Genomic DNA, 26,649 nt, shown 5'->3' with positions numbered 1-26,649 from the left:
GCACCAAGGATCCTTCAGACATTTCACTTTACAGTTATTTCATTAATTATGCTTGAATGACGGTCTTTGGTTGCTGGTTGTCTAGCACTTGGCCAGTGAGAAGAATTTATTCATGAAAACAAGGATGGAAGAATCATGTATGGCAGACAGGTGCATATGAGCTGATCCCATTGCTCTCCTAAACCAAGTGGCTTCATGGCCTTGTCAAGAAAAAGTCTATCTCAAATATACTTCAACAATTGCAGGAATGTGGAATATCTTTCCTTGAAAATTGTTATACAAAAATATACTTAGAATGTCTTCTCAGTGAAGAAGGGGAGAAAAAATCCGAAACCAAGCTAGTATAGACACCAACTAAATATGGCAAAGGGAAAAATGGATTTTATTCAATAAACAATTGATGAAAAGGTTTAGGGGTCAAGCTCTCAGTGTAGAAAAAGAGCCTTATTAGTCTATGATGCAAAAAAAAAGAGTATTACAGTATCTTTACTGGCTAACAAGTTGGAGACATTAATTTCTTGGATTCATTTTTGAGATTTAAGAACTTTCCAAAATTATGTGATTGTTTTGGACAGCAGTGAAATACTAGGTAATTCATTAATTTCTGTTGTTAGTGCCAATACTGCAAACTGTTTTAAGGATTATTTACTCCAAAGGCAGGATATCAATTTTCTGAACAAATAAACACATGAAAGAAGTAGGTAATGAAAACTGTAAAATAGCATTCTGTTTCTCTAATAATATTCTAATTGGGTATTAGTAAGATAGTAAGTAAACCTACCAAAGTAAATCTACCAAATATGACCTCATTACAAAGCTGCCGTTAATTTAGGCCGTTTTAAATTAAACTGCAGTATTTTTTCAGCACCATCCAATAATATCTACTTTAGTTTGACCTTATTTTGAGGCATATGGATGTCAGCTTTTCTGATGTGCTAACAATATGCCTTTAGAATTGACTCTTGATTAGTATCTGTAATATTATAGATTAACAATTGATGGAATTGATACATAAATAGAATACTAGGTTGCATCCCACAAGGAGACAGACAATGTATGTATGTTTGTATATCCAACAAAATATTTTTTCTGTAGAAATGTTTTATAAGAGTCATTAAATAAAAAAGGTATTAGCATTTTTAAAGGTATCAAATATGTTCCCATACATGATCCATCGTTGTCAAAGAAAGATATATAATAATGAGTTGTTTTGTATAACTCATTAAATAAGTGTGTGTAAATGAGAGTGGATGAGTGGGTGTGCAGATGACTTTAGGTCACTGTTTGCTCTTGGTGATCTAGACAAATCCCTGATTTTTTCTTGGAAAGAGTTCAGAAGTTTATTTATTCCAGTAAGAATTTCTGTTCCTTACCTGCATCCTAAAGATATGGAAAAAGTCTACTTGTCTACTTCCTAGGGCTGAAAAGGAGTATCTATCCTACTGCCTTTGTGCCTAAAGTGGGACTAGAATTCCAGTCTCCTGGGTTCTAGCCTAGTACCTCAAATTCTTCATGAATTATACCATTCAGTATATTTATGACCTCTACAGGGAATTATTTGCAGAAAATTTGAATTTGATACTGTACAGAATCACATGTACAGGAAGGAAAGTACCATTGAATCCTGGATTAGACTTTACAGTTTTCTTGCCAAGATTTTTTGGGAATTCATTTGCCAATGCCACCTTCTTAGATCTGAGAAGGAGACACTGGTTCAAGATCACATAACAGGCTTGGTGCATAAATGGAACTATTACTCCCAATCTCCCAATTTCTAGTCAGTTGTCTTAACCATTATACCAAACTGTCTAATCTCTTTCTCTCTCCCTCCCTCCCTCCCTCCCTCCCCCCTTCCTCCCTTTTCTTCCACTTCTGGATGTGTATCTATGCAGATGAATGCTTGTTTACAATCCATCTGCCTATTTACAACTCATATGAAATTATATATTAAAACAATGCCTTAAGTTAAAAAGTTACCCTCTTAGTTTGTTCTCCAACCCATGGAATTTGGTTGCATTTTACAGTAAATAATGATAACTTAGTTTTCTTCAGTGCTGTATAATGATAGACCAAAAGTGATGACATTTTAATAACAAGTCTCCAAGGGAATGTTTTTGTTTGCTTGATAATCTCATTATCATTTTTCAGCCCTTGATTATTATGCTAGATAGAGGCTAGGTAATAATGCTGTTGATTGATAAATAAATTAAGATACCTGTTTTTAATGTCTCAGATAAATCTGATGCTTTGGATCTGGAGAAGCAAAAGGAACTTCTGTCAGAATAACATTTTTTGTGGATTCAAGTAATGTTTTAACTATATTGCTATTTTAGGCCGATAAGAGTAAATATGTTTAAATATTAAATTTAAATATTAAACATTCATTGGCACTCTGTTCTGCAATGTTAAAATTAGATTTATTGATAATTGGCAGATAAAAGTATTTTAACATATTTGTCCAATATACATTTAGTTTAAAAAATATACAATTTTTGGCATTAAGGAAGACAAGATAAGCTTTTTCTAACTTGCATGAATAAACAGACTTAGTATAGAAAATTGGGTTCCTTTCTCCATTTTCTTTCATCCAAATTTTCTGACAATTGTACCTTAAAGAAGTTTATGAGTAGTGGTTAATGTCAGTCTACTGCAGTGGTTCTCAACCTTTCTAATGCCATGACCCCATAATACAGTTCCCCATGTTGTGGTGACCCCCAAGTGGGTGTGGCCACCAATAAGAGGGAGTAGGACAGCTAGGGAAAAGGGAAAAAGATGGCAGACAGCGTGGTTTGGCGACCCCCGTGAAATGGTCATTCGACCCCAAATGGGGTCCCGACCCACAGGTTGAGAACCACTGTCTACTGGTATCCAGAATCTTAAGAAAGAAGCTAAGAAGATAGCTGGTGAAATAATGTAGCATATGAAATTCCACTATAAATTGTACATATTTAGCTGAATTCCTTATCTTGTTGATCATTTACTATGAATTGTATTTTATAATATTTGTATATATTGCAAGCTATCCAATATCAAATAAAATAAATAAAAAACTTTGGGAAAAAAATAAGATAGGCATTCTGAGGGAAACAAAGCATCCAACTGTCTTTAAAAAAAGCCAGTACATTTAATTACAAAAAATACTGAATAAGTAAAATGTGTTTAGGAATAAAATACGTATCTGCATGCCTAGTCCCAGCACAACCAGGTGTAGAAAAAAAATTCATGTGCATAGCTGTTTATAACAATAACTAAAAGATAGTTGAGAGTATCATTATTTTTTGCTCTCTACATATCTTCAACTTTCCACAGTCATTTTACTTGAGAATCAGGCTCAGCATCTTTAAGGACCTGAAGCTGCTGACTGATAACACTTTCATTGGTCCAACCCATATATCTTTTCTTAAACTGAATATAGATTTTAAAATCTCTTAAAGAAAACTATTGTATAAACCTATGGCTCCCATCCAGTTTACCAGTCAGACATAATCTTTAATTTTATCAGAATTAAAATATTGAACTTTTATAGGTATGTTTTTCTTTTCTTGGTAGGCAAGATTCTATAGAATGGTTTATTTATTCCAGTAAGAATTTCTGTCCCTTACCTGCACCCTAGAGATATGGAAAAAGTGTATACTTCTATTTTTTCCCCTCACTTCGCCTTCATTTAGATCAAATATGCTTGATAGATCATTTCTCAATAGGATTAAAAGGAGACAGGACTGTATGTTGAAGAGAAAGTTATTTAAACAGATGTTTTAAACTTCTATGGGTATCATTTAATCAGTGTATAATAATATAGTATATTGTATGTGGAAGTCTGCCCTTAAATGCAGTCAGTATTGAATAAAACTGTGACAGTGCTATTTCTATGTTGTTAATTTTTGAATGGCAGGAAGTGGTGGATCTTATGGTTGACCACCAATGGAAAGAGAGTGAGTGGACATTAGCACTCTGGTCAAACCAAATGTTATTGGCAGGGTACATGGTCTTGGAAGTGGCCTGTGGTTTTGGGAACTATACACTAGAGAAGCATAACTAGAAGACATGGTTAGAAGACTCAAATAAAGGAAAAATAGGAGTTTTGAACAAAATAATCTAAAACTAAATATTTCTCAAATTCCTTCAGTCTTTTCCTGAGTTAATCGGAACATTAGCATGTAGTATCTTCCATGTCTAATAAAAACATGCAGTTAGTCAATATGTATTTCACCCACAATCCAGTATAAAATATATAACATTATTACTATTCTAGGTATAAGAATTTAAGGAATCTACTAGCAATAAAAATATTGGTTTGGAACAAAATTGCAAAATTTTATATATAGTTAGATAAATATAATAATTGTATTTATTAATCTTAAGCCTATAAATATTAAACTACAATACAATAGAAGCTAGATTAAATAAAAGAAAAATAGAGTCAAACAGATTTTTAAAAGTTTATGCTTCTGTCATTTTCTCATAGATTTCATGGCATTAGTTATGCATTGGCATGTTACTTGAAATTAAAGGAATTAGAATTTAAAGGTATAAAATAAAAGATATACCAACTTTATTTCAGAATAATTGAAATATTGGGCCATATTGGAAATGTTCTTTACTGTTATAGAGTAGAATAACTAGTTCTTGAAAGGCTTTCAGATACTCTATTTGTATTTTATGCTGAACAAAATCAAGATGAGTTCATTTTGAGCTTCTTTACCAAGATGTTAGTCTTTTCAGGATTATTTTTCCCTCTGTTAATCATTCACTGCTGCCTTTCGCTTTCCTAAGACTAAATCTAAATTCTTACAAAGGATTACTAATACAGAACTGTAAATGTTGACACCAAGATGTAGCTATAAGAACAGTACCTACTTTCGATATTAAGTCCATTAAGTGTCTATGGAGATTCTCAGTCATCCAGGTATAGTTATCCCAAAGATGCTTTTTCATGAGGCAACTGGACTTTCTTGTTTTTCTTTGAAGACGTTTTACTTTTCATCCAAGATGGTGAAAAAGCTTTTTGGATGAGAAGCAAAACATTTTCAGAGAAAAACAAGAAAGTCCAGTTGCCTCATGAAAAAGCATCTTTGGGATAAGACCATTAAGATTACAAATGTACACAATAAACAAAGTAGTATAAAATTAATAAACACCCAAAGATTGATTGTAGCAGCAAATCAAAGAATTGGGGCTTTACGGTATAATAAAGCAAGAATTTACATTATTGACTTTAATTGTAGATTAAGCATTGTTTAAGATTATCAGAGAATATATAAACTTAGCATTTTCCATCTTGCCCTTGCCTTGCTACTTTAGTATAAATACTGGTATTTATACTAAACTATAAATACAATAGTTTAAGAAATCCTGGTATCCTGGCTTCGATAGGTAATTAAACTTCCCTATCCATGAAATTCTTTCTTTCAGATATACAGTAGAAGCTTCCAGTCCTAACATAAACATACATTTAATAATATTAATTACAACTACTACAACAACAGAGCTAGAGTATATAGACACACCAATAGTGCATATCTAAACTATCAACATAAACAATAATGCCAGTGGAAATAGTACATTCACTTTAGCACAATGGATTCACAGAAGTAAGAATATTTACTAGAGATGGATTGATTCTTTGCTGACTTGGAATTTATGCTGTTTCTCATCTGAAACAAAATGTGCCTTGCTCAGAATACCCATTATCTAGAGCAGAGGTTCCCAACTTACGGGCCTTGGCCCATTACCGGGCCTTAGCCTCTTGGTCAATGGGCTGTGTGAGTAGCTGGGCAGTGGACCCCCCTTGTGCCACCATTACTGCTTGTGTTGTGTGAGCAAAGGCAGCGCCGCTAGTATTGCATGGGTGGTGGTGTTGCCACGAACCTTGCACGGGCAGCAGGAGCACCGCTAGCAGCAGGTGGATGACGGTGCACCATATGCAGGTGGAGGCATTGCCACGAACCTTGTGCAGGTGGCAGCAATGCTGCAAGAGGCAGGCAGCAGGCAGGCCGGGGGCGAGCCTCACACAGGGCAATCTTCACACTGATGGCAGCATTGCTGCGGGCCGCTGGGTGAGCCTCACACGGAGTAGCAGCGTGATCTTCATGCCAGTGATAGCATCACTGCAAACCTGGCAGCAGTGTCAGCACAAGCCTCACACATGCTCCGGCATGCATGCTTGTAGTCCTGTTTGTGTGGTGCGCAGGCTGTGCACGCACACATATGTGGCCACATTCACATTTGCACATGCGCATGTAAGGCACCTGCACCTCACTCTCCTGCTGGTCCACCAACTTAGAAAGGTTGGAAACCCCTGATCTAGAACCCATTGTCTCTGATCTCATTATAATAAAACTGCCTGATTGGATAAGTCTATTTAGCAGGCTTATTCTTTGTTTAGTGATAGATACAGTACAATAAACCCAACCATTCCACAGCACTCAACAAATCGGATTAGTCCAAAATCTATTCTTTACCACAAGATGTCAGAAGTTTGCTTCCAAACCTGATGGTGGGTTTAGCGGTTGAGGATGGGCTGTCAGCCAGTCTGTGGTTTGAAGCTAAGGCAAAGAAATAGAAGGAGAACAGAAAAACTAAATTAGGCAAAAGATTACCAGGCTGTTTTACATTTTCCCTGTCTTTAAAGTTGGCTGATAAATTACTTTCCTTACAGTTAAAGAATGTAAAGGAAGAAGTCTATTGACTACTTTTCTTCTTGTGAAGAAGGAATCAGTTCAGCATAGCTATACACTTGTCTAAAGTACAGATTTTTGGTGAAAAGAAAAACAAAAAAAAACCCACCCCACTCTAGGATAATTTTATTTTTCTTCCAAGGAAGCAGACCACTTCCCAACCAACATGTTTTTCCTGTGAATTACTATGTATGATGCATAATAATAGCTCATTTACTTTGAGGGTGATAAATAGAGGGCAAAATGTTTGGATTCTGAAGGTTCCTCATGTCATTATTTAAGAATGTCATGTTTTGCTCTAAACAGAATCTGTAGATATTTCTTCTGCTATTTCCTCTTTGTCAAGGAATGTCATGAAAAATATATATAATATTTTTAACAGGAAAGTTTTTTGTATTCCATGTGAACTATTTATCTATCCATAGATATTTAGCCCTTTATTAAATGTACTTGTTTTGAAACTTCTGTGTCCCTTCAAGTATTTCCTTTTCTCTTTCTCCACTATTTTATGAAACCCTTTATAATCTTGAGAAACTCAGGTTAAATTCCTAGCAGGAAAAGAATTGGCATGCCTGCTTTATATGAATCTCAATTAAATATTAATGCTTGATGTTACAGAAGAATTTATAATTGAGCAATTGACTGGAAGAATCTATCTCAGTGTATGTCCAATGGGTTTAAATAAGGTTGAGTTGGCATTCTCCAGAAAATCAAGAGCAGAATAGAATTTACATTTAAATAAATAAAAATAAATAAATAAATAAAAGATTAGAGGGTTCCACTTTTTCTTAAATGGTATGGTAAGCTGTCTGGTAAGAGGTCAGCTGATATTATTCTGTACATTAGATATGCGATATGCTTCTATTTTGTATGGAAGCTAGAATTTAATATTTAATCTTTCTAAAGCCCACCATGGTGATTATGTTATGTGCTCCTGGCTACTTTCCTTCATGACCAGAGGCAAGCTCACCTGACCAATAACCAGCCAAAACACAGTCTTGTTTCATTTATTGCAATAAGCGGGGAGAGAAGCTATCAAAGCTTGGTTCTCTCCAAAGTTCCAACCCAATCCCCCTTCTTTATACAGCCCTGTCCCGGCTGCGGCATCCCTCCTCTTTCCCCATTGGCTGAGGTACTATGAGGTTACACTCTTTCCGACCTCCTGCTACATATTTCCTGCTACATACTAAATAATACATCACATGTACATTAAAATTAAGAGATAATTTATGCAAGGTGTATCAGTTAATATTAATCAACTAATTGCATATGCTCAGTTGTCTGAGTTCTGCCCTCCCTTTTTAATGACTTCTCAGAAAAATAAATTATTTCCTGTTTTGCTAGTTATCTTCTCTTACAGCTCCTTTTCAGTTTATTTGCAACAAACCACTTTTACTTATCTCATGAGTCACCACCAACATCTTTGTTCTTCGTCTGAAATTCTAATAGAGATATTCAAAATAGGTAGGGGTTCTGGTCCACTACCCATTCAAGTCCTTTTAAACGTGGCTTTCAGTCCTTGTCCTGGAATGACAGGTCCAGTCACCACCTTCGTTCATGTGTAGTGAGTCCAACACTTCTCAGCTCTCGGGACAGCAGATTCAATATAAGGAACTTCCCTTCTTTGGTTGTAGAAGTTCCTTCTTCCATTTACAAATCAGCACCTACTGTCCTGGCTGGATCTTATGGACTGGAAATTCCAAAGGAGCTGTTTCTACCGTCAAGCCTTCCTGTCAAAGAGAAAACAGAGACCCCAGTACTTGTTCTACATATAGCTATTGGTCTCCCTCCTTTGGGAACCTTAACCCTTTATTAAACCTTTTTACATTTCAAATATCCCTCTGTGGCCCTTTGGGCTATCCCATAAATCCCATAGCATAGAATTTCAAATACATTTCTACCTATGCTTTAATTCCAGAATGACTCCCCTCATATAGTTTTTGGATCACCATTCTTGCAGTATCTTGCGATAAACACAGAATTCTCTTAATGCAGTGGTTCTCAAACTGTGGGTCGGGACCCCATTTGGGGTCGAACGACCATTTCACGGGGGTCACCAAACAACGCAGTCCGCCATTTTTTATCCCCTTTTCCTTAGCTGTGCTACTCCCTTTTATTCTATTGGCTTTTGAAAGCCAATAAAATAGACTCTCTTGAATAGAGTCTAACTCTATTGGCTTTCAAAAGCCAATAGGAATTATCCAGGCTGTCTCTGCCCTGCTGAGCTCGCCAAAAGTCCCATTCTGCAAACGGTGCTGCACCAGTTGAGTAGTCCTCGACTTACGACTGGTTGAGTAGTCCTCGACTTACGACCGGTTGGGGGTCGCGGCATTAAAAAGGTTGAGAACCACTGCCTTAATGCCATTTTTATTGTTTGGTAATTATAAATCTACTATAACCTCAACCCTTTTACTATCTATTTTCTTTTCCCCTTCAACTCTAATATATCCTAGATGTTTTACCTCCTTTTCTACCAATTGGGCTTTATTTGCTAAACACCCTCAATCCTTTCTTCTGTCAAAAAGTTGCTTTCCCATTTCTTGATAATTCCCAGAATAAGATCTTACAAAATTGGGAAGCTACATAAAAATGTATTTGCTTCCACAGCTTAAAAGTGGAGGAAACAAAAAAAATAAAAATCATTTGTCCTGTGTCAGATAGAGAGTATACTTGTCCATGGAAGCTCTATCAAAAATTGTCACATTTTTCTTTCTCCTTCCCCTTTCACCCTGATTAGATACCATGTTATAAAACTATAACTCAGTAAACTTATTTTAAATAACACATTCAGGATTTTAAAAGGTAAAGCACATAAGCTCACAGATCAGTATTGGGCCAACATTTCTGGAATGCCTTTTGTCTCAGGCAGATAATATTCAAATCACTCTTGTGACAGCACATCAAAGAACAACAGGATAGCTAAGAAGACAAAATATTGTCTCCCTCTTCCCCCACTCACCAAACCAGACAGAGTAAAAATTTATACAAAAATTTTGCTTTCAGAGAACTTGAAACAGTCCTCAGGAGGAAAACTGCCATAACATTTACAGAAGTGGCTTGCCAAAACCTCCCTCCTAGGACTGAACAAAAGTAAACCAGCCCCAAAACCCTCAGCCATCCCTCATGGCCAAAGCAGGATTTCAACTCAAATCCAGTCTTGCAGCCTGTATCTAGAGCCCTGAAACCAAATTGGTTTTCTATAAAGATTTCCCTTCCCCTCCTTGGTTCCAAGGAAAAGGAAAACAAATTGAACACACACAGTTTGCAGCAATTAATCATCTCTTTTGCAGTAGACACATACAGTATTTATCAGATGTTAAATAAAACATCATAGGATTTTTCCTTTTTGACAAGAATATACTATAAATGCATTATTAAGGATAAATCCAAACTAAAATGCAAAGGAAAATCACTGAAGCATGTCACACATACAAAAACAGAATATCAGAGTTGGATGGGACATTAGAGGTCCTCTAGTCCAATCCCTTCCCGAAACAGGAAACTCTATCCATTTCAGACCCGATCAATTTCTAACCTCCTTCCAAAAACCTCCAATAATGAAGCATCCACAGTTTCTGGAGACAATTATCCCACTGATTAATTATTCTCGCAGTCAAGAAATTTTACCCAATTTCTGTTCTTTAAAAAAAATAAAAACCAATATATAGACGGAAATTGCCTCCACCCCCTTTTTTTCCTTTCTTTTTTCTGCATTTTATTTTTCCAAGGCAGAAATTCTTAGGTTAAAAAAGTAACAAACTAAACATGTTTAAAAGGATTGCTCAAAAATTTCACCCCCTTTCAGCAGCGCTTCCATCATGGGCTTTAAACCCATTCTTCCTTCCAATGTAATGTTATATGCTGTTTCTGGTGAATTACTTTACCAGGGTTGTTTAAAGTCACCTTTAAAGGGTCCATGTATATACCTCCTCTATTGCCCTCTTGGGCCCATATAAGAGGGTCCACATTTTCTTGAGCTTCCTCGCTCAAGGCCATAATACTTACAATTATTTCTCTTTTATTCCCCATAATAACAATTCCCAATTTACCAATTAAGTACCTCCTGGCCAAATTGCAGCTCCTTTCTACCAATACAAAGTTGCATCATAGTCCAGGTCCCTTTGCTACTATCTGGACCATAGCAGATTTAAATATTGTTGCTTCTACTACATGTCCCCAATTCCCTAATCCTTAATCTTCCCTTTCCCAACTTGCATTCCTGGAGATATATAGTTCAGGGTAAATCTGGTGGCTCTGGAACCCACTGAGTACACCCTTTCCTCCTCCAGGGGTCCAACCTTTAAGGTTTATCAGGGATTCCTAAAAATCTGGACCAGAAAACAGATTAGTCCTCTGACACCCCTAATCCTTCCCCCTCCGTCCTCTTAGGGCAGTGGTTCTCAACCTGTGGATCGGGACCCCATTTGGGGTCGAACAACCATTTCACGGGGGTCACCAAACAACGCAGTCCGCCATTTTTTCCCCTTTTCCCTTAGCTGTTACTCCCTTTTATTCTATTGGCTTTTGAAAGCCAATAGAATAGACTCTCTTGAATAGAATCTAATTCTATTGGCTTTCAAAAGCCAATAGGAATTGTCCAGGCTGTCTCTGCCCTACTGAGTCTGCCAAAAGTCCCATTCTGCAAACGGTGCTGCACCAGTTGAGTAGTCCTCGACTTACGACCGGTTGAGTAGTCCTCGACTTACGACCGGTTGGGGGTCGCGGCATTAAAAAGGTTGAGAACCACTGTCTTAGAGCATTCATTTTCCCAGTGTCCTTCCTCCTTACAAAAGCTTTCTACTTAACTGTCTCACACAAAATAGCAGATCCCAGTTCTTGCCTTTCATCCTGGCCAGGCATAAAACTTCACACAGCTCCTTTCTTTCTCTCTCTCTCCCTCTCTTCCATCTGATTATTTCCATTCTTTTAACACTTCTATTGTCCTTCTAATTACTAAGAAATTAACCTTCTTCACCTTTTCTTGCATTTACATCAGACACAAAAAATTTCCAAATAGTTCACCCCAGGCAAACAATCATTATTTTCAAGGAGCTTTTTCACAAGCCAATGAGCTTCATTTCCCAAATTTCCTTTTGGAATAAGGCCTTGATGTTTTGTATATTACTTTTAGAGCATCTCTCCCCCCCCCCCCCGTCTTTAGAAATGAGTCAACACAAACACACAGACCTTAAACATCATTTCCAGACCTTTGGAGGTTTATGTCCCTTTAAATTTCCACTTTTACTCTTTGGGGGCAACTTGTAGCTTGTTCTCCAGGCAGTGGGGAAATGCAAGGAGTGTTTCTGATAGAAATGTAATGGGGGACCTTAACCACTGCCTATCCATTCCCCACTGCTCTAAGCCAAGCTGAGAAGCCCAATTTAATTTATTGATTGGCCAAACATGTACTTAGGCCAGATATGTACTGTAATGTATTATCCTCCCTCTGTCCAAATGCTTTGTTTAAAGCATTGACTTAAAATACTTCAACATTTTCCCTAAGAGATTTCCATCTCCCTAAGGGAGTTCATTCCGGAATGTAAATACCTTTCCTCTTTTCCTTTATTGGCCGGCACACTGGCCAGGGAGGAGTATCTCCTCTTCAAACACTTATTGCCACGGATACCCCTCTGGTATCGAGATACCCCTCTAATATATAGATACCCCTCTGGTATCTTACCTGTCAGGCTGAATTGAAGTCCTTCCTTGAGTCAGCTGACATTCCCTTAGGTTTTCACTGGGTCCTGGCTTTTTGTCTCAGGTTTTCTGATTCTTCTTTGTTTGAGCAGGGGCAATCCGACCTTTAGGACTGGGAAAAACTTACCCAGGTGCACACTCCCCTTTCAAATATCCCCAGCTGCCAAAGATGGAATGGATGCAAATCCTGGAGGAGCCCCTTAAGCTGTTTTGTGCTCCTGGCTACTTTCCTTCATGACCAGAGGCAAGCTCGCCTGACCAATAACCAACCAAGTGAAGGTCTTTTGTTTCATTTATTGCAATAAGCAGGTAGAGAGGCTATCAAAGCTTGGTTCTCTTCAAAGTTCCAACCCAAAATATTCCCTTCTTTATACAGCCCTGTTCTGACCGCCACATCCCTCCTCTTTCCCCATTGGCTGAGGTATTAGGTTACACTTTTTCTGACTGCCTACTACATGTTTCCTGCTACATACTAAATAATACATCACATGTACATTAAAATTGAGAGATAATTTATGCAAGGTGTATCAGTTAATATTAATTAACTAATTGCATATGCTCAGTTGCCTGAATTCTGCCCCCTTTTTTTTCCTGTTTTGCTAATTATCTTCTCTTACAGCTCTTTTTCCCATTCTGAAGACCCAGATAACAATGTTGCCTACGTGTTTCTCCAGCATGATAGATGTAGCATCCACCGGTGGGTAATCTCAGCCTTCCTGCTCAGTTGAGACTAAGAAAAAACTTCAGCCACGCCTCCTTTGGACGGTTCTTTCCCCAGTTTTTTCTTAGTCTCAGCTCAGTAGGACGCAACTTTGGTGGCTCCTCTGTTAGACTAGTTTTAAACTAATCTGATTCTGGAAAATAGAGTTATTTATAATTTAGACTTAGGTTTGTTTTTGTATTTTTTTTAATATATTGTATTGGTTTTTCTTTAATTTTAACAAAGAGTACTTTAGACACTTTAACCGGGGTGTTTGGGTAAACAAACAATTCAAGGTGAAAAACATACATAAACAGCTCAACTTAATACATTCACTATCATCTCGCTATTTCTCACAAATAACATAATAGATTTAATATATTCCATTTCTAGCTTAAATTTCTGTTACTACTCCACCTGTTTTATAGCTTTATCAATTTAAAATTACTATAGTCAAATATTGTTTTACATCAACAAATTATCACTTCAAGTATTTCTACCATGTATATTAAAGTTTTTAATCTCTCTCAATCCTCTTCTTATCACCAATCTCATTCATTTCTTATTCCAGTGATAATTAACTTAATTAAAAAAACAATGTTAAACCATAGTTCCTTTCAATTCATTACTCAAACTTCAGATATCCAATTAGTTGTCATACCTTATCAGATCATATTATAATAGGCAAAAATCACCTAATCAATTTAAGCACTTCAAAATTGCATTCTCATGACTGAACATTTTTTTCAACTCCAGAAGAGACACACACACACACACACACACACACACACACACACACACGTATATGTATATGTATATGATTATATATTTTTATCCTTAATACAATCCATAGAGCCAAGGTTCTTTTATCCAAACCATTCCATACAACAACAAAAAAGCATCTAACTAATTTAAACACATATGTATCAGTTATAACTGATTTAATTAAGAAAAAAGAAAAAAAATAATAATAATGTTAAATCTTAATTCCTTTCAATTCATTACACAAACTTCAAATTCCATCCAATTAATTATCATACCTAATCAGATCATATTATTATACACAAAAATCACCTAATCAGTTTAAGCACTTACTAATTTAAACACACATATATATAATTGCATTTTTCTTAGTTCTGGTTCTAGATCATTATCCTTAAAACAATCCATAGAATCAACATTGCCTTTTACTCCATTAAACATTTTTAAATTTCTTTTTCAGTCTAATTCTGGGTTTCTTTCTATGCCACCTGGGCTTCCATAAAAGTGCTTCCCTTTCAACCAGTAAATTCATTCTTGATGCTTGTAGTAATCTTTGGGAAAATGTACGTCCCTTCCTCTGCAGTAAATGTTTTTTTTTCCCCTTTCAACCAATAGATCAATTCTTGTTGCTTGTAGTAATCTTTGAGAAAATATAAATCTCTTCCTCTGCAGTAAACGTCTTTTTCTGTTCTCCTTGCAATGTAGTTACTTTGTATTTGAGGTCTTAGTCTTTGCTTCTTCTGGTTCTCTAAGTTGCTGAAGAAAGGATTGTCAGATGAAATAAATTCCACTTCTATCTCTGTAAATTCCTCTTCTGGTACATTTTGATTTATACCATGATCAGTTGTAACCTGGACATCAGTTTGAGCAAATGTAGTAGAATCTCTGGATCTTAATTCCAAAGTACAGTTTTTAAATGTAGCACAAATTTCTGCAATGGCCTCATAAATCTTTTCCAATATAAGTGCACAGTTCAGTTGTATCTGAGGTTTCTCCAATTTAATATTAATGCTTAAAAGGAAATCTCTTTTTCTTTTTTGTAGAGGCTTTGTTTAACGTAAATACATCCACCCCCAAAGCTTCACAGATGTATAGCTCATCTTTAGTATTTTGGAATTCAATAGAAGAATAAACAAGGTTGCAATATTAAATTTTCGCCACTAGATGCCCTCAGTGAGTTAAGAAAATCTTTTCCAAAGATCAATTCTTTTTTTTCTGTCTTTTAGATATTTTAGATAGATAGATAGATAGATAGATAGATAGATAGATAGATAGATAGATAGAAATAGAAATAGTAAAAGTTCTTAAAAAGAAAGGAGAGAGAAAACCTTTTCCTTCTTTTTTTCCTTTTTATTGTCCAAATAAAAGTAAAATATAGTCTTTCAGTATTTGTAAAATGCCTTTCTTCCCAAAGAAAGCAGAAGCCGCCTTTCCAAGCCGGGGAAATAATTTCAAAAGCTCTTATAGGTACACAAACGAAAAAAGGCGGAAAAGAGAGAAAAATAAGAAAAAATTGTCACCCGGATTTACTCAAAGCTTAGATGTTGTCTGACTTACGGTCTGAAGCAGCAGGGCAATCGACCATTTTACTGGCTGATCTTCTCTGTCGGCCCTCGGAGATTTGTCCAGACAGCTGGAGGAACCACCGCTCTTCTGCATCCAGACAGCAGCTTCCTCGATGGAAGTCGTACCCTCCAGGGCAACTTTGGACCCGTATAAGGGTCCACCGATGGAGGAAAACCTAGCCGATGAGGAGAGAAGTCTCCCGGTGTGACTAGTGATGCCGCAAACCGGAACCAGAAGTTTGTTTTTTTGGTTTTTTGTAGTTAGCAGTTTTAGTTCACTTTTTTAAATGCTTAGAGGCAGTTAGAGTCCTAACTTAGAAGAGGCTCTTAGGCCTCTGCGAGCTGATCGCAGCCAACTCCGACTAGCTGAGGAATAGCACGAAGCAGCTGTTCTGCGCTTAAACAGAGGCTGTTTTTTTGGCGATTTGGAGCGCAGCTTGATCGTCCGGTCCCTTTGGAGCGCGGCTTGGCTGGGAGGCTTTGTTTCTTACCATCGTGGCCACGAGGCTCCAGCAAATGCAGGACTCGATCCGGATTGCAGCGGAGGCTGCGCAACTAATCGCAAGTGTTCTGCCTTATAAATAAAGAAGGGAAAGAGCAATTACTGCAAAGGTCCCTCATTGTTATCAATCCAGACTGATTAATGGTTGGAAAGTTTCTCCCTAGGGCGTTGCCATTTTGGGAGACGAGGAGGCTTGCGGCCGCCATTTTGTTTTAGTTATTGGGCGTGGTCGCCATTTGATGGCTTTATATATCCATAGAGGCCTTATCAGGCCTGATCCTTTATACTGTAGCCTGCTGTGTTAGGCTCTCAAGGGGGGGAATTACACAGCACTCCATTGCATACCTCCTAAAGGAAGTGCACATGAGGTATCTCAGGATGGGGAAGGCCATGGGGGAGCCTAGTGTTGGATCAGGCCACTTGCTTAAGACCACCCAAGGTCTCTCCCAACCCACCAAGACACCTTGTACTCCCCAAAATTGCTTCCCCCCCATCCTGCCCCATCAGGTCACTTACCTTGTGAACATTTAGTGAGCTGTCTCCTCTCCAGCCTCTCTGCCATCAAGAACATAGCCCCCAGAAGCTTCCAGTCTTCCAGCCTCAAAGCGTACCATTAGCTTCCAAACACTTTGGGCAAAAGCAGATGGATACCTGAAGTGACACAAGATTATAACCTCCAGGAGCTTCCAGTTTTGGCACTGTTAACTGATAGGACACTTACAAAGTGTCTGCCTCAAAGCTTCCCATCAGCTTGCAAACACTTTGGCAAGCCTTTGCAAAAAGTCTTTGCCAGCAAGAATGGAGCCCAGGAGGGAAGTGCCGACCCCTCCCAGGCTCTGCTGTTGCCGGCAAGAATGGAGCCTGGGAGGAATGTGTCAGCTCCTCCTGGACTCCGTTCTTGCTGGCAAAGGATTTTTACAAAGACAGCCGGAGTTCACAGGGATGCACTCTCACTGAAGGCTTTGGCAAGGAAGCAACAAACATAAGGAAGTCCTGAACCACTGATGCCTTCCTTCCATTTGCAAAGCCTTTTGCCGCAGATCTCATCCAGGACTCAATTTGCTGAGAACAGAGGCTTAAAGTAGTGCGAGATCATGCAAGATCAGAAGTATGGGATCTCACACTACTGATCTCATTGTACTTTAGGCCTCTGTTCTCTGCAAATGCACCGAAGGCCTGAAGCAATGAAGCAGGCAAAAAAACTGTGGCAGAGAGGTGACAGCTTGCTAGATCTTCACAAGATGAGTTTCTACAGGCCAATGCTTGTGAAAACCTGGTTGGGACGGGGAATAGGCAGGAGTAGTGTTGCGGTACCTATGAGGTCATTCGTAAGGGTGAACTACAGCTATGGTGCTGCAACATTCCTAATCTTAGGACTGTGTCGTAAGTACTTGGGGAGGACTAGATTGCAACTTTGAACAGTCGCTAAGTGTACTGTCATAATTCAAGGATTATTTATATAATTTTGAATCATTGTTAAAGGAATGGTCATAAGTCGACTACTACCTATATTCCAAACAACTGGAAGAAACTGTAGTGTAAATTTAAAGACATAAGCGCACAGAGCAAGTTTCAGTCAAAATTATTGGACTGAACAATTAACATTTCATATTATACCTTCTCCTTTTAGGCTTTTCAGTTATTTATCTTATATCCTGATTCAACAGAATTCAAATTTCAGTTAGGGCAAGCATGTCAATCTCGCGACATCACATGACATCGCACGACGTATCGCGATGTTGCGTGACGTATTGTGACTTTTTCCCCATTGCCGGCAATGGGGTGGGCACGGTTTTGGCGTGATGCATCTGGTCCGGGGACTGGCAGTTTGACATGCCTGAGTTAGGGCAATTCAGAATAGGGCAATTCAGAGTTTATGCAATACTATAATCAAAACGGACTATATGTGACTGTCAAATTGCTGGATTTTTTTAGACACCAGATTCCACTCTGACATCCCACTCAAATATTAACAACAAAATAAATAATTGCTTAAACCTTAAAATATATCTTTAACACTGAACTTGTTTTAAAATCAGTTTCGTTGTGGAGCTAAAAACAAGCAGAATTATCTCAAGCTACCTATTTTATATGTTGGGATCTTCTCTACTTCATTTTATATACTAACTTCACCACTGCAGACCTAAGGACCAAAACACATTTTTTTTTAAAAAAGCAGCCTCTGTTTTGTGGAGGTTTGCTTGCCTCTGGCTTAAACTATATCTTTGTTTTCAGATTCAATGTCTTTGGAATGTCCTCTTTGTTTTGTTGAGATGGCTGTCTTCTTTCTTGCTTTTAAAAAAGCCTTTAAAACACTTTTTTTCTCAACAGGCTTTTGATTGTTGAAGTTGTTCCTGTTTCACAGTAATATTTTTGGTTTAAAATCTGGATTCTATTATAAACTCCTGAGGTTTAAGTACTGTGAAAAACACAACAAAATAAATAAATCCCTGTTCTCATCTGGAAAGAGAGATGAATTTAGGGAATACAAAAACAGGAGTGTTAAGTTTGGATCAACCTCTAATTCCAATTTTTATCTGTTACATCCTGTAACAATATATTGGGGGATTTCGTGTTTTCCCCAAAACAGCTGTTTATTTTTCTCTGCCAGATAAAATTAGTTCAAAGACCTCTACGTGAAAAAATGCTATCCATTCAAGATTTCTATTTAATAAGGTTTTTTTTGTTGTTGTTGTTACTGCTGCTGCTGCTGCTGCTGTTATTATTTGAAAATGAGTAATGAGTATTGGCTCCTTTGAACCATTATATTGCATTTATCTGAAATAAAGAGGACCTTGAATTTAAGAAAATATCCCTTTACAGGAAGAATGTGCAATATATATATATAAACATAAAGAGAAGCCATCGAGATAGAAAATCGCCCACACAGCATGAACAAGCGAGATGATACCTCCCGCCTACCAGCCATTTGGAAACCCGCCCTTATTGACAAACAACTCCCTAACACAAAAAATGATACCAGACCCACACTCACAAAAACCACACAGGATGTCACCACCACACATCCACGCAAAAAACAAACCCAAAGCCACACCGATGATGAGGCACGACCACAAACCAGAAGCCAGACCACAGCTGCATCATTAGCCACTTTAAACCCCTCCAATCCATACATGAAGCAAACTGACACCCTCCATGAAGAGGAGGCATGACCACGAATGTGAAGCCAAAAAATAGCAAGGCAGCCCAAAATCTTAAACCCCTCTGCAACTCAGACTAACCTGAGCACAACCAAACAGAACACTCCCCCAGCCAATCAGAGCACAGCCAACCCCCCAGCCAATCAGAGCACAGCCAACCCCCCAGCCAATCAGAGCACAGCCACGCCCCTAACCAATCAGAACACACCTCCACCCAATCAGAACACAGCCAAGCTCCCACCCAATCAGTTCATACCCCCACTGGCAGTTAAAAGGAAGAAACAGCTAAGAGCACACATTGCTGCTCGAAGCATGAAGCTGAAAACACCAGCCTGAAGATGACGAATGGGACTTCGTCGAAACGTCGCCAAGACACTTCCAATTTTATGTGGGAGAAAACCCGAACAACCAAAGACCTACATACAAACACCCGCGAAAACCTCAGAAAACATAAGCATAAAGGTACATACTTCTCTTCCTTATAAACCTGGAATTTTCCATTCCAGGTAAAATCAAAACTGAAGACTTTCTCCTCCTAAGTAAATGTTTTCTTGTAATGTATTCTGTGTGGGGGAGGGATTATGTGTATACGAAAGGTCATGTGTTAAAAAAAGTTCAGGACAAAAGAATAATATTAATTAATATAAAAAGTACTGATTAAAATTAATTAATTCTAAATTAAGACATCCTATTTATAAAATTAATATATCAAGCACACAACCACAAGCACACCAGGAGAGTTTTTTTTTTTCTTTACTTCTAGCAGAATGACTAAAAGTGAGAAGAGGAAAGAAAAAGAGACCTTGGATGAGTATTGTAATAGACAAAAAAAAAAAGATAATTATCCAGAGACAGAAAGGAAAGGAAAAGGGGAAAAATCAGTTTACCAAAAAAAGAGAGGATACTTTATTAGACAAATAGCTTTCCCTATGCAGTGGCTAAACCAGGGTAATCTGAGAAACATTCATTTTTAGAACATCAGCAAAGGCTATATCTTTGCATCATCTGCCTAGTTCTTTATTTTCAGCAGGAAAGCTCAGAAGATCAGATCTAGTACTGTGTATGCTCTGAGTGGTATAACTCATGTCCTTGGTCAAGCTGCAACTGGTGTAAAATTACTCAGTAGCTGGTGGGACACCTGTCTGTGTACTTTTTTTTCTTCTTTTACTGACACAATCGTTACCACTGGCAGCTACTAAACCAAATTCAGAGTTGTGACATATAAGATCTTAAACAATATGGGACCAGGACACCTTCACTGTTAAAGTCCTGATCAGTTTTTAAGATCAGCGTTTTACAAGCATAAAGTTCCTACAGAGCATCATCTTGCAGGTGGACCGTTTTTGTGGGCTTTTATAGCTGTCTTGTTATGACCCTTGTGGGTGCTCCTATCGTTACTTCTTGTGGGCTCCTGTTCATCATGACTAAGTAATATCTCTTAAAGGTTTGGCTGGCTGGAGAATCGTGGTAATTGAAGTCCACACATTTAAAAGCTCTCAAGGTTGAAAAACACTGACCAAGGCATTCCCTTTATGTAAGTTGAATAGATTGTTTTGTGCTTCTTGCATCGTGAAACCAGTGGCTTTCTGAAAGTTATCAGGCTAAACACGAAGAAGCAGTGATTTCTGTAAAAAAGGTATAGCTGTTTAAGCACAGTCCTACAAAATCTGGCATTATGATTTTGCTGCTCCTGCTTCAGTTTTAAGAAGTAGAAAGGCATTTTAATAGCTAAAATTGCCAAGTTTTGATTAATAAGTCAAAGCCCTCTATTTCTCCAGCCGCTTTATCAATGTCTCTGTGGTGTTCACATTTTCCACAGTAGCCAGGCATTCTCCTTTGGTTTAAAAAGCAATCTTTATAGAGATGGAACTTAAGTCAAGTCCCTACTGGATATATAGAAATCTGTAACAATATATTTTTCATTGTCTTGTGTCTCCTCCCATAAAGACAGCATTTGGAAAAACTGCCAAGAAAAAAATATACCATGCAATATTTTATTTTTTATGCCTTCAATTCAGAGTTGACTCCTGGTGACTGACTGGACAATCTCTGCAGTTTTCTTGGCAAGATTTCAGAAGTAGTTTGTCATTGTCTTCTTCCTAGTACTGTGAGAGAGTATTTGGCCCAAGGTCACCTAGCTGGCTTTATGTCTCAGCAGAAATGGAACTCATGGTCTCCTGATTTCTATGTGGTGCCTTAAGCTCTACCCCAAATTAGCTCCTGCAACCAATTAAAAAAGTATAAATTAATGCAAAACTATTAAATATTTAAGGACTGAAATACATATTGCTGGGAAGAAAACAGGATAGCAGTAGATTGTTGTGTAGTAGAACTAAGCATTATACATAGAGGCAATATTCTGTAATTAAAGCAAGAATTTATTAATTTGTTAAATTTATTTGCTGTCTATCTTACCATGGGGCTATTCTACGCAGCTTTCAACAATAAAAAGGAAGAAATGAAAAGAAGTAAACAAAACAGAAGTAAAACAATAGAACAGTGGTTCTCAACCTTTCTAATGCCGTGACCCCATAATACAGTTCCCCATGTTGTGGTGACCCCCAACCACTTATATATCACCGGGTGTCAGGGGCGTGGCCAAAGAAAAGGGGGAAAAATGGCGGACAGCCTTGTTTGGCGACCCCCATGAAATGGTCATTCGACCCCAAATGGGGTCCCGACCCACAGGTTGAGAACCACTGCAATAGAACAATAAAATAAACAATGAAAAAGAACACAGTGATAATACATCAATATGATAATAAAAGTTGGGTGGGTGGAGAGCAAAAAAGGTGGAGTTTGCCATCAGTCTAGCTGCCAACATGGAGCTCCCCCATTTGGTCCCTAGGCCAACTGGCAGAGCCATGTCTTAAGGTTCCTGCAGGATAGAAGGGTGGAGGCAGATCTTGCTCTAGAACAGTGGTTCTAACCCTGTGGGTCGGGACCCCATTTGGGGTTGAACGACCATTTCACAGGGGTCGCCAAACAATGCAGTCCGCCATTTTTCTCCTCTTTTCCTTAGCTGTGCTACTCCCTTTTATTCTATTGGCTTTTGAAAGTCAATAGAATAGACTCTCTTGAATAGAGTCTAATTCTATTGGCTTTCAAAAGCCAATAGGAATTGTTCAGGCTGCCTCTGCCCTGCTGAGCCCGCCAAAAGTCCCATTCTGCAAACGGTGCTGCACCAGTTGAGTAGTCCTCAACTTACAACCGGTTGAATAGTCCTTGACTTTCGACCGGTTGGGGGTCGCGGCATTAAAAAGATTGAGAACACTGCTCTAGAATGTAGGATGTTCCAAAGAATATTCTAAAGAATTATGTTAATATTTTTATTGATGTGAGAATTGGGAATCTTCACCTTCTGAAAAAATGCTGTCTTATTTGCAGCAAAACATTTTCAAAGGATGATCTGTGTAATCTTGCTTATCAGATTATTGGATTTCAAAAACTGCATACAGCTTTCAGCATTTCTACCTTAATGGGAAGTTGCACCTGCTTAGTATAAGATTTAAATAGAAAGCAACCACAGAATATCAGGGCAATTTGCTAGATTGTGAAATTGAAAAACATCCGAGAAAAATGCAATCTGTTTTCATTTTATTGCTGAGAAAAATATATGAATACTGTATATCCTGGAAGCATAGCTGATTTGTTGTAGATTTTATTTTTTCCACTGTGATGCTCTGTTTGCCTTTTATATCTTTGTGATTAATTCTATCGATGTAAGAGCAACCAGCAAGAGATTATTGACTCTTATGAGATGAGTTCCATGTAGGTAGTAAATTATCATTCTTGATGGTAAGCATCCTCCCCCTGCTTTTACTATCACTTATATGGAATTCCTCAAATGAAACTTTAGCAACTCCTCCTAGGTGTATGTTCTAGAAGGTAATAAAAAGCAGGCCAATAAATCTAAAATTTAACCAACATATATATTCTATTTTCTCTTTTTCTCTGACCCCATCTCTCTACACATACGCGCGAACACAGACAACACGTTTATTGCATATTCCAGGTATTTTAAGTTGTGAAGAACTTTCTTCTTTATTTTCTTGACATCATGCCTACATTGGTACATCTGTTGCATTCATTCCTTTATGTCATTTTGTAATCTAAAGTTAAAATCTTGAAAGTTGTATATTCTTCCTGCACAGCAACTAGTTCAGACCTTAATCATTTTTTGTGTACCTTTTGTGTACCTTTTCCAATTGCATAGTACTTTTTTGAGAGGTAGAAATCAAAGGCAGATGATTAATCAAACTATTCACTAGTCATTACCACTTTGAATTTCTTTTTGTATAGTTGAACATTTATTTTATTTATTTAATTTTTACAACCACCCATCTCATTCCAATTGACTCTGGACAACGAAGTAAATTCACCACTCAGAGTCATTTGCTGAGATGGGTGGCAGAAAGAAAGAAAGAAAGAAAGAAAGAAAGAAAGAAAGAAAGAAAGAAAGAAAGAAAGAAAGAAAGAAAGAAAGAAAGAAAGAAAGTCATAACATTAAAACCTAAAAACACAAAAACAGTTAGAAACGGTTATATATGTCTTCTTTTTTGTTTTAATCAGTCTAAATAACATTGGTTCATTAATTGCTCTCTCTACCTTCAGATTCCTCTTGAAAAAATTAAAAAGAGAGATCTTTAGGAGATCCCATTGTTTTTTCCCCTTTGTGAGAATTGGTCAATTCTTTCTTTCTCACCTTAATCCGAAAATAGAGAAGAAGAAATTAGTTTTAAGCCGATATAAATGTAAACTATATATATATATCATTATTTAATAGTAAATTATGTTTACAGAAATTCTCTAGATAATGTACAATAAATTAAAACTTAGTTTAAAAATAAAAAATGGTATAAATATAGTACAGAGTAACAAAAAATAATTTGAAGTCAAACTGTAAAAAATATGATAAGGTAAGCAGCATGAGGGAAAATACCATTTAAAAAAAATAACAATAATAATTGGTAATTAAATGGAAGAGACCCAAGCTTTGTCAAGAATATCTCTGGAAAACAAATTAATCATCTCTTTTCCAGTTAAAGTTTATTTCACTTTCTCTGACCCTATGTGATTTCTATTTTAGTATTTGCAGGAAGTGACTTGGAGGCAGAATGAGGCCTTGCCAACAACTATTATATTTTTTTAATAGCAGTTTCTTTCCATTCACCTCAGTCCCTTTGTTAAAATATTCTTTTCAAGACTGTCTGGACTGAGTGAATTATAATACATGCATTCTTGCTATAGTACTTCTCATTGATTGCATTGACTGGGAAGAGTTGGGCTGATCAACAGCAAGCACAAGTGGTCCAGAATGCATGCAACAACTCATTCATTAATTCTGTCTGATCTCAAAATAGTTAGAAGTGGGCAAGATTGCTTTTTTGCTCATTCTCTTTCTCTTTCTGTGATATAGGGCTTCAATCTTAATTCAAACTCAATCTAAGCGGTGAATAAAATTGCTACCTAATCATTTTCTCTCCTAAGTTCATGCAAACCTTTCAAGGACAACTGCTGAAATCATTAAAGCAAAAAACAGGTTCAGTTACATATTCATTATGTACCCCCTTGTTGCTAATCTTTCTTTTCAAAACAGTGCCCTGATATATTTGCTGTGCAAAATTTCATGTGATGGGAAGTCACTAAAGATGCACATGTTTGACCCAGTGCTTCTAAACAGTCTACTTGCAATATTATAAAAGCACTAGCTCGGCCCATGTAAGGTGCTAGGCAAGTTTTAATTAGTCGGTGTATTTTTCTTATGACTGAATTATTCGTTAATGTCTTCTTAGCTGTTTCCAATGAAGTTGAATGACATTGCAGTGCTAATTGAATGCTAGGTTTGAATATATTCTCTGTTAACTCTGTCAGGTCCTTTGTTAATTTCCCTACAAGTCTAAGGTCTTTCCAACAGGAAAGGTCATTTGCTGCATTTTCTTCAAAGAAAAAAGGTAAGGGGAATGAGAGGTGCAGAGTTTATACCTCAGGGAGGTGGGGTCTTTTCTTCCCACAAGTTGTGGAGATTATTTGTACGCAAAGACAGTTTTACTTTCCCCGCATCACTAGTCCAAATCATTCTGTGCAAAGTTTTTTTGTGGTTAAATATAGTTAAAATATTTTCAAGCCAAAATTCTTTTTAAAGAATTTAATGCAAATAACAAATTATTTTGATTGTTGAATGCTCAGTGGATTTGCTTGTGAATTATCTTATACACCCAGATTGTGGAACTTCCAGTAATGCCCGCAATCCTTGTAGTCTTATCTGTGGTAATTGTTGAGTATTTATTTTAGTTTAGCTTGGCTTTGTTTGTTTTGATTAAATGTTTCGGGCAGGGATTGCTCTAAAACTTTGCTTATTCACTATTAAGTTTAATTTGAACTTTGCCACAAAATATAATAGCAGACTAGATTTATACTGAAATGTTGTTCATTGATTCTTACATATTAGTCCATCCATTACACCAGTTAAAATCATATAACCATGGAAAAAATTCAGCTCACTTTGGGATGACTATGGCCAAGTTCATTTAAATTTGAAGTGGGATGTGAAAACTTTCATGAATAACAATGGTAAATCTGTCTTCTCTAGGTAGGCTTCAGATTAAAGAACATAAAGAAGAAAAACTGTGTGTGACCAAAATGTGATACAATGTGTATGTTTGTAGTGTTTAGCATAAGTATATGCACAACAGAGAGGAAACAGAATTTATGTTGTAGGACCTTGTTGCTGGTTACCAGAGATCACCTGCAGAAAAATATAGTCATACTTAGCTAGACATGATTATATTCTCTCTGAAACCATTGCCTGTCAATTTGAGAAGATATTCTGAAATTTTGGGCCATTTGTTCTTGGGATAGGGCAGTGGTTCTCAACCTTTTTAATGCCGCAACCCCCCAACCGGTCGTAAGTCAAGGACTACTCAACCGGTTGTAAGTCGAGGACTACTCAACTGGTGCAGCACCGTTTGCAGAATGGGATTTTTGGCGGGCTCAGCAGGGCAGAGACAGCCTGGACAATTCCTATTGGCTTTGAAAGCCAATAGAATTAGACTCTATTCAAGAGAGTCTATTCTATTGGCTTTCAAAAGCCAATAGAATAAAAGGGAGTAGCACAGCTAAGGAAAAGGGGGGAAAATGGCAGACTGCGTTGTTTGGCGACCCCCGTGAAATGGTCGTTCGACCCCAAATGGGGTCCCGACCCACAGGTTGAGAACCACTGGGATAGGGGGAGGGGTATGTTTAAAGATCAGAATGGATGCCTTAAGCCTTTCCAAGGTTTAATTCATTAATGGAACCCCTTTAAAACACTAAATTCTCCAGGTCTTAAATAGATTGGTTCACATTTCTGGATGATTTAAGGGATAAAAAAGTTCCTTCAGATTTTTCAAGACTGACCCCTAACCCCTTCATAACCTTCAGAAAGAAAAAGAAAAGAAAATTTTAGCTCTCCCCATAATTGTGATATTATAGTGGCATTGGTCTGCAAGCCCAAAAGATTGGCCATTCTTGTTCTAAAGATCAGGAATTCTACTGGAATTCTATATCAGCTATTCTAATACAAACGTCATTCTTAAATTATGTA

At 37.4% G+C, this 26,649-nt stretch overlaps 1 protein-coding gene across 7 annotated transcripts in view; it reads left to right on the top strand.

The window, feature by feature from the left end:
* Positions 1 to 26,649, top strand: part of PLXDC2 (plexin domain containing 2) — a 330,127-nt gene that overhangs the window by 132,450 nt on the left and 171,028 nt on the right. The gene's annotated exons all lie outside the window — the stretch shown is intronic.

Source organism: Crotalus tigris, unplaced genomic scaffold (genome assembly GCF_016545835.1).
Source record: "Crotalus tigris isolate CLP2741 ecotype Arizona unplaced genomic scaffold, ASM1654583v1 scf7180000024437.13266115, whole genome shotgun sequence".
Taxonomy (NCBI): domain Eukaryota; kingdom Metazoa; phylum Chordata; class Lepidosauria; order Squamata; family Viperidae; genus Crotalus; species Crotalus tigris.
This window is presented reverse-complemented; position numbering and strand designations above follow the sequence as displayed.